The sequence below is a fragment of the Sus scrofa genome, chromosome 10, assembly GCF_054392235.1.
Source record: "Sus scrofa isolate SSC_HxYL_T2T_F1_AM1 chromosome 10, Sscrofa_HxYL_maternal_Yorkshire_Landrace_v2.0, whole genome shotgun sequence".
Classification (NCBI taxonomy): Eukaryota; Metazoa; Chordata; class Mammalia; order Artiodactyla; family Suidae; genus Sus; species Sus scrofa.
Window position 1 is genome coordinate 13,281,105 of NC_139392.1, and position 16,039 is coordinate 13,297,143.

At 44.9% G+C, this 16,039-nt stretch overlaps 2 protein-coding genes across 2 annotated transcripts in view; both read left to right on the forward strand.

Annotated features, from left to right (window-relative positions):
- The window catches only part of LOC110255634 (uncharacterized), a 601,290-nt gene that overhangs the window by 482,832 nt on the left and 102,419 nt on the right, over positions 1–16,039 (forward strand). Inside the window, exon 6 of the mRNA XM_084979194.1 lies at positions 13,898–14,048. The gene's annotated coding sequence lies outside the window, so the exon portion shown is untranslated. The remainder of the gene's footprint in view (positions 1–13,897; positions 14,049–16,039) is intronic.
- The window catches only part of DISP1 (dispatched RND transporter family member 1), a 1,033,384-nt gene that overhangs the window by 83,003 nt on the left and 934,342 nt on the right, over positions 1–16,039 (forward strand). The gene's annotated exons all lie outside the window — the stretch shown is intronic.

Genomic DNA, 16,039 nt, shown 5'->3' on the forward strand with positions numbered 1-16,039 from the left:
TCACCATCATCACCATCATCATAATCACCATCATCTTTCTATTCCATTTCTCATTTCTCCTCACTCCCACATGCCCGCATGATGAATAGAGGAGTAGTTTATTGGAGGCTGGTGTCCTCTTTCAGCAGGCACCTCAGGCTGTGGGCATAGAAATCTAGAGCTCTAGTAGCTATGTCTTCATGGACAATGGCTAGCTTTTTCCCACCATCCTGCCCCAGAGCTGGGGCTCTCCTGGGTATTGCCAGTGACCTGACTTTCATGGTCATCAGAAGATAGGACATCTGCTTGGGCTAAGTACTCAACACTTCCAGTGTAGAGCGAACAAAGGGCAGTCCTAAGGTTGTCTCTCTGAGATGTGATTTAATTTGGAAGAGAAGCAATGGATAAGCAGATTTTTAGCAGAAGTCGTCAACACAGCAACAATGATAAAAGTGGGCTGGGCGGGAAATTGGCTGCTTATTTGGAGCAGAGTCTGAATTCAGGAATGAATCCACATTGGCAATACCCACTATCCTAGTTCTCTGACTGCCAGAGCTCCAAAGATATATCTGCTATGACTATTTCAAAGAATCAGAGCCTATTTTTTCAGGCTGTGTGTCTGCAGTAAATATGAATGTCTCAGTCAGATACAATTTTATAGGCATGGCTCATGTGATAAAACATATTAAAATGTGATTAAAGGGAGTTCCCCGTTGTAGCTCATCGGAAACGAACCTGACTGACATCCATGAGGATGAAGGTTCCATCCCTGGCCCCGCTCAGTGGGTTAAGGATCTGGCGTGGCTGTGGCGGTGGTGTAGTCTGGCAGGTGTAGCTCAGATTTGACCCCTAGTCTGCTGGTAACTTCCATATACCACAGGTGCGGCCTGAAAAAGAAAAAAAATGGTTAAGGGATTTGTAGAGGAAAAACACATTCAGTAATGGATTTGTACCTCATTCTTTGGAGAGTGAGTGGCTGGAAATAGTTTTAAAGTAGCCACATAAAAATTATATTCTTATTTTAAATTTATCTTGAAATTTATTCATTTGAAATTTATTTTTCCCTTTGTGTTTCTACCACTGGAGGAATAAGGTTGCCTTGAAGAGACCCCTCTCCCTACCATTTGTATTTAACACAATTGCACTGTATCATCTCTTGACCGTTCTTATTTGCCACTATAGGAAATTTTCAAGCTTCTGTATAAATATATATGGCTTACTAGAAAATGTCAATATCCACAATCTAAAGTGAATGAATCCAGAAACAAGGATATAAATACATTATGTAGAATGATGATAGACATTAGAAAGTGGGTTTTTTTTTAAGTAGTTTGGAATAAAGGGATAGATAGATTGTGGAAATTATAGTTTTCATTTAATATTGCTCTTTTTTTTTTTTTTTTTTTTTTTTTGCTTTTTAGGGCCATACCTGTGGCATATGGAATTCCCTGGCTAGGGGTCAAATCAGAGCTACAGCTACCTGCCTACACCACAGCCACAGCATCACCAGATCCGAGTTTCATCTGCAACCTACACAACTCACTGGCAACATGGGATCCTTAACCCACTGAGTGTGGCCAGGGATCGAACCCATGTTCTCCTGGAAACTAGACGGATTCGTTATCATTGAGCCACCATGGGAACTCCCAATATTACATTTTTAACCATGTATTTGTGTTAATGAGAGAAAGAGTATGAAAGAGGGAGGCAATGGAATTGACAATGAACCTTTAGACCTGTGGAAGTGGGATCTGCTTACGGACAAGACGATGGTGACACCACGATCCCAGGTATATAGATCTATGGCTTGATTTATGCACGGGTCTTATTAGCTATAAAATGAAAACATAAGCACTTCATCATTCCATAGTTTATCTCAATCTGCATGCTAACCTAAGTCTGAAAATACTACATAATTGATAACGAGGTGTCTAATGTTAAGGTCAAGAACAACAGCTTTGGGATTAGATTGGATCTGAGTTTCAGTCTCGACTTATTGGCTGTGTGGCCTTGAGCAGCTTACCTAATTGCTCTGAACTTCTGCTTCCTAGTCTGTAAGATGAGATAAAAATACCCACCTGCTAGGGTTGCGGAAAGGATTAAAAAGACTGAGTGTATGTAGCCCTTAGTGTGGTTCCGGCCACGCGGTGGATGCATGATGAGGGGTGGCTACTGCTGCTCTGGAAGAGATGCAGGTAGCATGTCATCACCTAGCGCTCTCTCTACAGGGCCACTCACAGCCCCTTGTCTCTGGCAACTCAAGCCAAGTAGATGTGTTTTCCTCGCGTAGGTGCAAGAAGGAGAAATGAGAGTTCTTCCAAACCCCCCACCTCTCCCACCCCAGCATTCCACTTTCATTTCTCTGGCAATTTCTTGTAAACACCCCCCCACACCCGCCCCCAGGCTTCAGCTCCTGTGCGACATTCTTCGTGAACCCTCTCGGGCCAGGCGGATACCTCTTCTTCTTGATTCCATGATACCCTGAGCGTATCTTCATCATTAGCCTACTGGACTGTTAATGGTGTATGTAAGAAGCTTTGGGCAAGGGTTATGATGTGTTCATCTTTATATCTCCGTTGATGGTAGAGTGGCTGGAACATCCTAAGCGTTAAAAAGTGTTTAATTTGGAGTTCCCATTGTGGCTCAGTGGTTAACAAATCCGACTGGGAACCATGAGGTTGTGGGTTTGATCCCTCGCCTTGCTCAGTGGGTTAGGGATCTAACCATGAGCTGTGGTGTACGTCTCAGACGCGGCTCAGATCCTGCATTGCTGTGTCTCTGGCGGAGGCCAGCAGCTACGGCTCCAATTAGACCTCTAGTCTGGGAACCTCCGTATGCCGCGGGAGTGACCCTAAAAGGACAGAAGACCAAAAAATAAAAAATGTTTAATTCAATGAATGAAGGACAGAGGGATGGATGCCTCAACCATTTATATCCAACAGGTTATTTTTCTGAAACAAAATGATGTCTCCCCTGTTTCCCATAGCTAGCCTAGAACCCTCGGCTTGCTTTTATCTGTTGGTTAATGGGTCATAATCTCTTAATTTGGGAAGTAATCTGCTGTGTCTATATTTTAAAAAGCTCCATCTCCAGAGATATGTTTCTCACTTTGGACACTGACTATCCAACCACCCTCCCTGCTTTTGTACACTGAGTGGTCTTCAGCATCTTTATACAATATCCGAATGCAGTGTCTCAGTAAACTCACTTGCACACTTGGCATTAAAAAATATATATATTACGGGAGTTCCCGTCCTGGCGCAGTGGTTAACGAATCCGACTAGGAACTATGAGGTTGCGGGTTTGGTCCCTGCCCTTGCTCAGTGGGTTAACGATCCGGCGTTGCCGTGAGCTGTGGTGTAAGTTGCAGACGCGGCTCGGATCCCGCGTTGCTGTGGCTCTGGCGTAGGCCGGTGGCTACAGCTCCGATTCGACCCCTAGCCTGGGAACCTCCATATGCCGCGAGAGTGGCCCAAGAAATAGCAAAAAGACCAAAAAAAAAATTTTTTTTTGGTATATATTTGGTATATATATATATTTTATATATATATATATATAATGTTTGTGCATACAACTGGCTCAGTGAACAAGGATGAGAAATTGAGTTATTTATTCGATGACTCAGGCCTTGATTACTAAATTGGAATGTGCCTCTGTACCTTGAGGGAGCGGAGAAAAATCTAATAGATTAAATGAGACCGCTGTGAGTTTCTCTGTGCCTCTGCTGGAGCCTTGTACATGGGATAATTAAGTCCCTGGAAGAGGAAAACTGGCCATGAAATAACAAAATACAAATTTATCATCCATAGCAAGTGACTAGGCGCTTTTCTAGTCACAAATGTTCACATGGTTCTTCCCCCCCCTGCCCCCCGCCACGGGGATTACTCAGCCCTGTTTATTTTGTGCTGCACGTCTATCACTTGACATTGTTGCAGTGTGGATTTTTCCTTCATGGACACTATGTAATGGGGGAATTTTTTTTTTCTGTCTTTTTAGGGCCGCATATGGAGGTTCCCAGGCTAGGGGTTGAACTGGAGCTGCAGCTGCCAGCCTACACCACAGCCACAGCAATGCTAGATCCAAGCCATGTCTGCAACCTACACCACAGCTCACGGCAACACCAGATCTTTACCCTACTGAGCGGGGCCAGGGATCGAACCCACGTCCTCATGGATGCTAGCTGGGTTCGTTACCACTGAGCCAGGACAGAAAGTCCCTATAACGGGGGATTTGGGAAGCCCCATGAGGTGCCAGAAGGTAAAAGAGTTTTCATCCCTGAGAAGGATCCTGTCGAGAACAGCATACGCTCCTGTTGGGTTGATGAACTGGGTTGAAGGATGACACACAAGCAAATCCCGTCACTTCTATCAGAGACATGTCTGCACTATGTAGGCAAGGGGACAGTCCCTTCTCCCCTTCCTTCACTCACATGGCCTAAGTGCACCCGGCCTCCCTGTGAGGACATGCCCAGCAATGCCAAAGGCATTACCATGTACACAGTGGTATCTGACCCCATATTTATTAACTGTCAATAACGGAGCAGCTAAGCTTCTGCTTTGTGTGATGACACAGCAAGGCAGGATGGGATGTAGAAACCCCAAAGCGCTATGGCGCGTTGCCCCAGCGGGGAAAGTCTCACACGCGTGTGTCAGGACAGTTCAGAGAAGATTGTCATACGTGGTCTCGAGATTTCGTTTCAGCACCGCAGCTCTCACGAGTGATCTCCCTCTAACGTTCCAATCCTCTACTGTTAAAATGGAATTGGTTACAACACTAATTAAACACAGATTCTTCTTGCGTGGCCCTGTTTCTCTTCATGTTCTGTAACTGAAAAGATCCCGTCACACTGAACCTGTATGTACATGGGTATGTTTCATGCTGACACATGGGGGCTATCAAATAGATTCACTTATTCAGTTTGCCTTTAAAAATACAGATGTTGGAGTTCTCATCATGGCTCAGTGGTAATGAACCCGACTAGTAACCATAAGGATGTGGGTTCGATCCCTGGCCTCGCTCAGTGGGTTAAGGATCCGGCGTTGCCATGAGCTGTGGTGGAGGTCGCAGACACAGCTCGGATCCCATGTTGATGTGGCTGTGGCTGTGGCAGCTACAGCTCCAATTTGACCCCTAGCCTGGGAACCTCCATGTGCCGTGGGTATGGCCCTAAAAAAAAAAAGAAAGCACAGAGATGTTTATTGAACATCAGCTAAGGAAGGTACATAGACTCTGATCTTCTAAACTGTGAACGAATAGCCCGGGGCCCCTCTCCTTTCTGGGTAGCAAAATGCTGCCTCTTTTTTGTTCGGTAACCCACTCCCTCCCACTGCCTTGTGTGATTCTGTGAAAGAAATGGACCCTCCAGGCACCGGTGGAGTTCTAGCTCCTAGCCCACAGAAACCCGGGCTCGGGCACCAGAAGGAGCAGGGGAGGCTATGGTACTGTCCGCTGAGGTTGACCCCCGTCCACGCCATCTCTAGACCCAGGCTGTCAAGCAAAGCTCTGCTGTGTCATCCGGGACAGATGGCCCCACATCACTTTGGTGTACTGTCAACCAAGCCTCCTTGCCGAACACCGCCCCCCATCCTTGCAGCCTCATCACATTTGTGCTTTGAAAGATGATGATGCACTTCTCATTTGCTATCAGGCAGACTTGGAAAGCTCTTGTTTTCTCTGCCTTTGTATTTCTACCTAAAAACAAAACCAAACCAAAATACAACCAAAAACCCATCAGTCAGAAACAGCCCACGAGTTCACCCTTCATTCTTTTACAAACCGAAGGCTGTGCTTCCACCCCAACTCACCTGATTGAAATTTTGCTTTTAGATTCTTTCTTGAATTTTTCTTTTAAAATTATGAAAGTCGCTTACGTTGACTCTTGTAGCAGGTTAAATTCAGTAACAAAAGCCAAGAATTTGTGTCAAAGAGTTTATTCTTCAACAACCGTTTTTTCTGAATTTCATGACAATAGGCACAGGTAAAACCACATTCATTTGCACATATATATTCTATTTAAATTCGTTCAGCCACAGGCTTTTCCAAGAGAAAGAATGCTATAGTCAACGTTTCTGCAGTCCCATTTAATTTAAAGAAGCGTAAAGGAGGGATCAAAACAAAACTATATTAAACATCTATGTCCAAAAAATGTACTCCTATTATTTAATTCTTAGAATCACCCTGCAGGGTAGATTCTCGGACCTGTGCCTGCAGGTGGAGATACAGAAGCAAGAGACTTAAGCAAGACTGACCCAGCTAGGCTACGGTAGAGTTAGGGCTGACGCTGCCCCCTCCAGCTTAGGTCCTTTTCCCTGCTCGGTCTCTCGAACCCAGAAACAAACTCACCATCATCTTCTTGAAGCGGTTGTTTATTAAGCGCAGTTCTTTGCCACACGGACGGCTGTGTGAGGTAGCGGGTGTGGGGTGGTGAGAATCGCAGGCGTTCCGTGGGCAACCCTCAGGAAAACGAAGACCAGTCCCACCCAGTCAGGCTTTGTCCAGTCCGAAGGGAGACTAGCACCCTGAGCGAAACATCCCTTTGCAGACTTACAGGTATGAGACAAAGGATCAAAATCTACATAAACATAGTGCGAAACAAAATAACATAAGTGCTAAGTTCAAAATACTGTTTTGAGTAATTTTTCAAACACTGGGGTCACCCAGAGGAAGCAGAGTCTAAGCCCGGCTCTCCCAGGACGCTGGAGGCTTTGCCGTCTTCGCCGTGTGGCTTTTAAGGTGACTCAAGCTGTTGACATGGAGTCAGAAGAAGGACAAGGATTACTTTGGCCATGCAGGGTCCTTGGTGGTCCCATAGACCTTTTGGGATTGTGTGTTCTAGTTCTGTGAAAAATACCATGGATGTTTTAGACTGCATGAAATCCGTAGATAGCGTTAGTGGGAAACTAAAGACGAAATTCTTTCTGAAGCCTGACTTTGCCTGTTACACAGTCTCGCTGCCGTTGTAACGTGCCAGCAGGCCATTGAACGGTAGGCATGGCCTCAGCTAGAGACAGCCTGCGGAGGAGTCCCCAGACTTAGATACCTCTGCACCTCCCAAGCCTCGGAACTTGCCAGAGTCCCTGAGGAAGAGGTTGGAGAAGAGAGTCCCCTTTCATGTTGCTTTAGAGCTTGGGAATTTAAAGAAGAGCCCATGCAGGCCTCATGCAAAATTCCTGGCTTATAGCTGTGGCTTTTTTGAGACTTGGGCCGGGAAGCAACCACAAAGCATTTTTCTGCAGATCAGAGAAACTACAGCTGCACAGGTCTGTGTGCAGAAAGCCCCTTCCACAGTCACAGGAAACTGTGCCCTGATAATACAAAAACACCCACGATGGCCCCCGTTTAGGGGGCACGGACTACCTCCCACGGACCAAGTCCTTCCGTTTTCATGGCAGCCCTGTGAGGCCGGTGCCTCTGCATCGCTGGCTGATAAAGGGGGAAGCAGAGAATTGTAGTGTTGAAGTAATTCATCCAAAATCCAATAGCTATTGAGAGACAGATTTAAACCCACCTAGTTCCAGGCTAGACGCTTAATTATTTATTTAAGTAGTTGACTTACACTATTGTGTGAGTTTCAGGAATACAACAAAGTGATTCAGTTACGTATATGTACATACACACACACATTTTTTTTTCAGATGATTTTCTATTGCAGGTGGTTATAAGGTATTGAGTATCGTTCCCAGTGCTATCCAGTAAACCCTATGGCTAATCTATTTCATGTATAGTAATTTGTATCTGTTAATCCCATACTCCTGTTTTATCTGTTCCCCCCTCCCTTTCCCCTTGGGCAACCATAAGTTTTTTTTTCCACATCTGTGAGTCTGTTCTCTTTTGTATACAGATTCATGTGTGTTATTTTGTAGATTCCACATCCTAGTGATACATTATATGTGTCTTTCTCTGTTTGACTTACTTCGCTTAACGTGATCATCTGTAAGTCCATCCATGTTGCTGCAAATGGCAATATTTCATTCTCTCTATGGCTGTTATTCCAGTGTGTGTGTGTGTGTGTGTGTGTGTGAGTGTGTGTGCGTGTGTGTGTGTGTGTGTGTGCATGTGTTTCCACGTCATGGCTGTTGTAAATAGAGCTATGAACACTAGGGTGCAGCTGGTTTAGACTCTTGACTACTAATCCAAACTGCAGTTTGTATGAGAATCTCCCTTGACTTCACTAAGACTACTTATTCCAAAAGAGGGACTATTAATGGCTCTTGGACTTGAGGCTTGTGTTGTGGTTATTTTTTCTAGTGCTGACGGCAGGCAGGGCTACAGAGAACATAGGTCAAGCCCTTCTTTCCTGCCCAGACTGCTAGGAAGGAGGAAGGCCCTTCCTGTCCTCCTTCTTGGACCACGGTCCCTGCTTCCTTGGGTCTGTGCCCAGCATCTTTACTGCTCCCCAACATGCATTCAACTGGCTGCCCTGTGCATCTGGAGAAAACAAGCCAGACACGCACGGATTTGCTCTCCTAGTGCAGAGCAAGGGCCAAGCACTGCAGCAAAATGCCACCGTCCAAAAACCTCTGCACTCTTAGACCCAGCAGCCAGAAACCATTTCCCCAGAGAGCCCTTCAACTCCAATGCTGCACGTCACTTCCCAGGAGAAGGCTGATCTCAGAGCTGCAGTATTTGGGGTGTGGTGAAGTGGGAAATAAATGGGTAGGAGATCGAATGGGTCGGGTGCATGGATGCGGTGTGTCCTGCTGCAGGGTGGATGGCAGGTGAGACTGGCTCTCTTGCCGAGGGTGGAGGAGGGAAGGAGCCAGCTGCACTTTGATCAGACTCGGAAGGACTCAGGGTGAATATCGGACCCCACGTGAAAGAGCAAAGACACAAGATAAACAGTGAAGGCCATGCCCTTGAGAGGTGCCCACCAGCAACTGTTGGTGAAGATGGAACCTCTGAGTCTCGGGCAGCCCTGGCAGCCAGACTCTGAGAGAGACTTTGGTCCTTCTGGGGCCTGGAAGTTTCTGCAGACTGCTCCCTTCTTGCTGGAAACTCGGCCCTCCTGAACCACACAGCTGCCTCCCCCTTTCAACACAGATCCAGAACAGAGGGCAGGGCTCATATGGCCCCGACACACTCATCCAGCATCCCCTACTGCCTAAAACTGTTGCATTCTTTGGAATAAAGAATGAAGGGATGTCTCTGTTTCCCTTTAGCACCAGGGTTTTATTGTTTATTTTCCGAAGCGGGGGGACTAGGTTTTGTGACAATTCCATGGAAACCATGAATTACAAAAATACACCTTTTAAATGGAGAACTCTCTAACGGGCACAGCACATTTCCCTGACGGGTGAAAAGTGTATCCTCACATTTTCCATGATGCTGTAGCCTTATCGGACAGACCACTGGTGATCCAGCCATAGATATAGACAGAGATGATGTGCGAAATAAGACTATTTGAGCACTTGTGTCCAAAACATACTCTGGCACCTGTCTTCTTGAAGAAGAGGAAGAGGAGAGGTTTGGTGTCCCTCGTTGTGTAGCTTTCACCTCTCTGCGAGCTTTGGGGCTGGAGTCCCCATTGTCCATCAGACACCTCTTTCTGGATGTTCCTGCTGACCTCTCAAAGTCCTGGCATTCAAAATAAACGCGTCTTCCAATTCAAACATCCCTCCCTGTTTCTGCTAAAATCATCAGCAGCACAGGCTGAATAACGTCGTGCTGATTTCATTCCTACCTCATCCTTGTCCCCACACCTGCATCTGACAGGTCTGACCGTGAACTCCTTCTCCCCTTTGTCCCCACCTTTGTTTTCCTTGTCCCCAGCTAAAGTAGATCCTCATGACTTCTTGCCTAGACCTGGCTAACTATCACCTAGTTGATCTTTTGCAGCTCATTTTTCCTGCCTTCAGCTTATCTCACCCACTCCTGCCAGATGAATCTCCTGAAAGCAGGACCCTGAAGGGTCTCTCACCTGCTCAGATGCCTTTAAGACTCCCCACAGCTGGCAGAATAAAGAATATCCCTTCATGGACTTGGAGAAGAGACTTGTGGTTGCCTGATGGGAGGGGGAGGGAGTGGGAGGGATCGGGAGCTTGGGCTTATCAGACACAACTTAGAATAGATTTACAAGGAGATCCTGCTGAATAGCATTGAGAACTATGTCTAGATACTCATGTTGCAACAGAAGAAAGGGTGGGGGAAAAAACTGTAATTGCAATGTATACATCTAAGGATAACCTGACCCCCTTGCTGTACAGTGGGGAAAAAAAAAAAAAGAATCTCCCTGCAGTCTCCAAGGTGCTGGTGATCTGGCCTCCCCGCTCCAAGACCTCTTTCCTTCTGCCACCTTTATTCCTGCTGTGCTTTAGGGTGGAGGGTCTTGGCTTACCTGTCCTTTTACCCAAAATGCCTTTCTATCAACTGTAAACTTTCACACTTGACTCACCCTGTGAGGCCGTCCAAGGTGGTCCCCCTACATGGATGCTTCCCAGACCCACTCCAGTTAGACGTGGACATTGCCCCTTGGGAACTTTATCGCATTGTACTTTATCTTGGGGCATTTATGTTTTGTTTGTTTGTTCTACGGTTGTATTCATTTATTCATTCAACAAAGTAGTAAATACCTTGAAGGTAAAAATCCTCGATGAATAGATCTTGAGTGAAAGTAAGCTTGCTTTTTTTGGCCATTTTAACTCTTTCTCATAATGATGGAAAGAACTTTTTGTGCCTATAATAGGGCGGTTCTGCAAAATCCATTAGAAAATTCAAGCCTGAAGTTGAGAGCGCAAACATAATCGTTTTCAACCTTTAAGAGCCGTTTCTATTCACCATTTTTATTTTTCCTTTAGTTAATTATGGAGAGAACGGCTTTTTCAAATGTTACTGACCAGTCATGTGTCACGCCAACCTTCTCATCATCTTGTCCTCACTCTTTTTCTTGCGGGTTCTACCTGTTGATGGGGTGTGAAGGAGAAGTGGTGTTTAAAGCAAAGCTCCAAGAATTCATGCTAATGTAATTCAGACAGGCATTACTTCAAAGCCCTACACATGCTTCATCATCACCAAACACTTCTGAAAGCATAACACCAGGTCAGGCTTTCCCTAAACCCTTTTTGGTTTGGCTTTGATCCTTACAGCAGGCATCAGGTGACGCTTCTAATCTTTCTGTAACAGGAAAGATGCAAGAGTATTTGCGATCGTCCTCCAAGCTGCAAAATTGCATATTCTAGTCATTAAAGACATGCCTTCTTTGCTGTTCTCTCCACTTGCCCTGCAGATGGTGGCCGTTAGTAAATATGAACACAGCTCTAGGTTAACCAGCATCCAGCAGAGAAGGATTTTACAAATGTTACCACCAGCATTGTCAAAATGCTCAATAAAAAGCCTAACTTTGGATGCGATTTTGTCACGATAGAGTCACTGTTTCCTTCCAGGCTCATAATTTTTGAATGTTTGATTTGCTTTTAATGTTTTTGAACTTTTAGTTAAGCAGAAATAATAAAACCTGCCTTCTGAATAGTCACATAATACAATCAGCTGTAGGTATTTACCTTTTATTTACCCACAGTTTTAGAGCCTGCTCTAAGCTTTTCATAGCGGACTAGGCATAAATCAGCTCTATGCTGGACAAGACAATAGGAAATTGGCACTTTTTATTTGCCTTCACATCTGGTAATTAATGTTGAATCTAAACTTTTTACTTAATCAGATGTTCGCTGAGCCTCAAATAGAGCTAAAATGTCTACTGCAAGCCCAAGGCATGGATGGCTTCTGGCCTGTCCGTTAGGACCTGTGTGTGTGGAACTGCTAGAATGAACCACTAAGGACTGTAAAATAATTTTATGGCTCTAGAAATTTTTATTTTGTAATGATTTTCATCATTGTTTTTGACGGTTGAATCAAAACCAGTTGTTTTGTAAGTTGAATCTACATGACGTAAATGAGCCTGTACTGTACTTCTTCAGCAGTATTTCCCCATGCTTGCTATTTTCCCAGAAGGCGCTGATTTCTCTTTTTAGAGATCGTTAATGTTAGCATCAACTTTTTGTATTTGCTCTTTCTCTTTGGCCAAAAGAAAAAAAAAATCAAGAATGCAAAATAAATCCAAATAGAATTATATAGAAAAAATTTAAACCTATATTGAGTTTACCGTGTACATGCAACAACTACAACAATTTCGCTTTATTGGCTATTGTTAATTTCACTCAGGGATAACGTAGCATCAATCACAGGAATGCCTCATGGACAATCCTCATGTACCGTTTATGGCTTCTGTGTAGCATCATTGGAATATGGTGGTGCTCTTAGGAATGTTAAAATAGGTAAAGCTTATAGTTTTCCTTCACAAAATGTTTGCAAACCACTCTCCTGTTTTTTTTAATTGGCGCATTTCCAGGCAGAAAGGATAGTGCCGTTAACAGCAATTGAGATACAAAGGGCTTCAACGGACACCTTCGCACTCTTAGTCAATGTGCATTGACATCCTGACATGTACACATTGTTATCAGTAACAGTGTAGCCTGTGAAATATAATATGTATCAATAAGAGATTACAGCTAAGTCGATGGTGTGATTATATATTACAAAAATGCTACAGAAGCTAGAAAGTCGCTGCGGCCCGACAATTTACAAAGGAGGAATTGGAGATAAACTTGAGGAGAGGCACAGCTGGGAGTCACGTGACGTGGATTCCTGGGACTGGACCTCACCGGGGGAAAGCACAGAGGATGAGCAGAAATAAGGCCAAGCCAAAGAATGGCGGACTTGGAGGCTCACTGGCGCCTCTGCTTGGGTTTTATACTGGAAGCATCAATTACATTGACCACACACAGGTCCTTCCGGAAAGATCTTCTTCACTCACAGCCCAGGAAGGGCAACCTAAGCACAACCGCACACAACCCACCCTCAATGCAGCCACCTTGGCTGAGGGACCAAGGGTCCTCCAACACCCAGTCTTGTTGGAGACCCCTGAACTGCTGACCTCTTTAGAAGGCCAATATCTGCTGATGCCGAGTTCTAAAGGACAGGGTCTCCTTCAAAGACCAGATAAGGGAGTTCGGCATAAACCATGCTATTCTGTACCAGCTGCCCTGTGCCCTAAAGGGATGCACCCGTGCTAATAGTTTCCTTTGTTAGTCACCAAGAGGTGGCTTTGTCGTTGCCTACACCTGCTCCTGCTCACGAATCTACTTACCGCACCTTCCTTAATAAAACCCATGTGGGCTAAAGCCCAGCGCCTTTGTTCTGCAGAACCCAGTGCCTCCTGGTCCCCCCTTTCTAGATGTAAAAGACTCTTGTGTTTTGTTATCCCAGGTTGTCCCTCTTCCAGGACCTCCCGTTGCCCTGCAGCGCTGGACAGGGCACAGCCCAAGCCAGTGAGACTTCAGTCCCAGAAACTGAAAGGAGATGCTTAGAAATAGAGTTGCTCAGGGTTGAACACTTGAGTTGGAACGTCACGGATTTAGGGACCGAAGCTTCAGAGCAAGAAGGACTAAGCAGCTGTGTTGAGAAGGATCTGATCCAACAAACTCATGGAGAGAGAGCTATGGAGCTAGTATTTGTCTAAGGACTGTAGTTTCTGTGAAGTCCCAATGTGTTCTCTGAGCTTGATTTCCTTAATAGAAATCAGCATAAGAGTTGTTTTTCTTTTTCTTTTCTTTTTTTTCCTTGCACTAAGTAATTTCTGAGACAGTGCTTCTTTCTGGACGCACTTTAGTGTTCATCTTTATTTTTCATTAACCTCACTCATTTCTAATCTCCGCCGTTATCTTTGCTGTCATTTCGGCTATTTAGAGATCTATTTCCTTGTTATTACCCTTTTCCACTTTTCTCCTTATCGCTTCTTTTTCCTCCCTGGTCGTTTACCAGTATCATCAGTGTTCTCACTAACACGATTTGATCATTTACAGAGATGAAGCAACATGGTTTTTGTTGTTGTTGTTAATTTTTTTTTTTTTTTTTTTTTTTGCCACAGTGGGTGTGTGATCTCAGCTCCCAGAAGACCAGAGATTGAACCCAGGCCACAGAGGTGAAAATGCTGAATCCTAACCACTAAACTACCAGGGGATCCCCAAATTCAATGAACTGACCCATTTGATCAATGCAACGACCAATTATATTTTGTGGTGAGTGATTTTCTTATCTTTGGCCCTGGCTATTTCTATCATTGCTTAGTATTTGAGTATTTTTTAATTACTTTGGATTGAGAATTATTCCCAAGTGCTAAAATCACTAGATATCCACTAACAATTTTCATGTAAGGTATGACTATCATGGTTTTCCTTAAGTAAGTAAGTATATTTAATAGTTCTCCAAAACCAAAGAATGATTTATTTCTGACTGAAAATAAGTAACATAAAATGAGCTTACTACCGATAAAACTATCACTAGGCCGTTCCCTTCTGTCACTGGTCAATGGGAGAAAAAGATGCGAGGCAGAGACAAGTTAGTCATAGGAACCCATTGTGGATTTAAAAAAAAAATGCCTTTTGTTGTTGTTGTGTTTTTTTAAGGGCTGTGGACTTGGCATATGGAAGTTCCCAGGCTAGGGGTTGAACTGGAGCTGCAGCTTCCAGCCTATGCCACAGCCACAGCAATGCCAGATCTGAGCTGAATCTATGACCTATACCACAGCTCATGGCAGTTCTGGATCCTTAACCCACTGAACGAGGCCAGGGATCGAACCCATGTCCTCATGGGACCTCCTAAATGCATTTTAAAAAAAACTTCTTGGTGTTCCCGTCGTGGCTCGGTGGTTAACAAATCTGACTGGGAACCATGAGGTGGTGGGTTCGATCCCTGGCCTTGCTCAGTGGGTTGAGGATCCGGCATTGCCATGAGCTGCTACAGCTCCGATTCGGCCCCTAGCCTGGTATCCTCCATATGCCTCGGGTACAGCCCTAGAAAAGACAAAAAGATGAAATAAATAAAATTTTAAAATAAATAAAAAAAACCTTCTTTGTCTGCTGCATTCCATGTGGTGGTCAGCAAAGCCTCCCTGATCTGGATCTGCTGACTTTGGAACAGAGATCTGAATGAGCAAGGGAGGGAGCCATCATGTCCCCGGGGGGCATTTTCTCCATTATCCACAGATATTCTTTGATTGCACAAAGCGTCGTGGCAGCCTACATTTTCCATCGATCTCATGGAAGGGATTCAGTCATGGCCTGTGTTTCTGGGTAGAGTGAGTCGAAGATATGTTTAAGTCCTAATCGGTGGTACTTGGGAACGCGACCTTATTTAGAAATAAGGCTTTTCCTGATGTAATCAAGCAAAGAGGAGGTCGTTCTGAATGAGATGGGCCTTCAATCCACTGACTGGTGTCTTTATGAAAGTAAAGAGAGGGGAAATTCCCTTTGTGGCTCAGCAGAAACCAATCTGACTAGTATCCATGGGGATGCCACTTGGATCCCTGGCCTTGCTCAGTGGGTAGGACATCCTGAGTTGCTGTGAGCTGTGTGTGGTGTATGTTGCAGACGTGCTCAGATCCCACATTGCTGTGGCTGTGGCGTAGGTGGCGATTTAGACACCAAGACACGAGGAGACATGCAAGGATGAAGGCCCCTTATAATGAAAGCAAAGACTAGAATGATACAGCCATAAGCCAAGGACCACTAACCACCAGCCAGCAACCATCAAAAGCTAGGAAAAGATATAGAAAGATTCTTTCCTAGTGCCTTCAAAGGGAGTGTGGCCCTGCTAACCCCTTAATTTCAGACTTAGAGTCTTCAGAATGTAAGCTTGCTTTCTTGGGGGAAAGGGCCCACTACGACACCGACCAATGGCTGAGCAGAACCACACTGATCTCAGCTGCATCTGGGACCTATACAGCAGCTTGCAGCAACGCCGGACCCTTAACCCACCGAGTGGGGCCAGGGACCACACCCACAGCCTCAGAGACACTAGTTGGGTTCTTAATCCACAAAGGCAGCCCCAATATTTTCTTTTCAAGTTCACCTAATGCTACAAATGGGAAGATGTAGACAGATTGGTAAAAGGATGATGCGTCCATTAAAAAGAGGTAAGTGTCGTTTCATCCTTATCTGCAAAGCACTCTCACCATTTCTGTACGCAGCAACGTGATTATATTTCAAGGACTATTTGTGTTTGTGTGTGT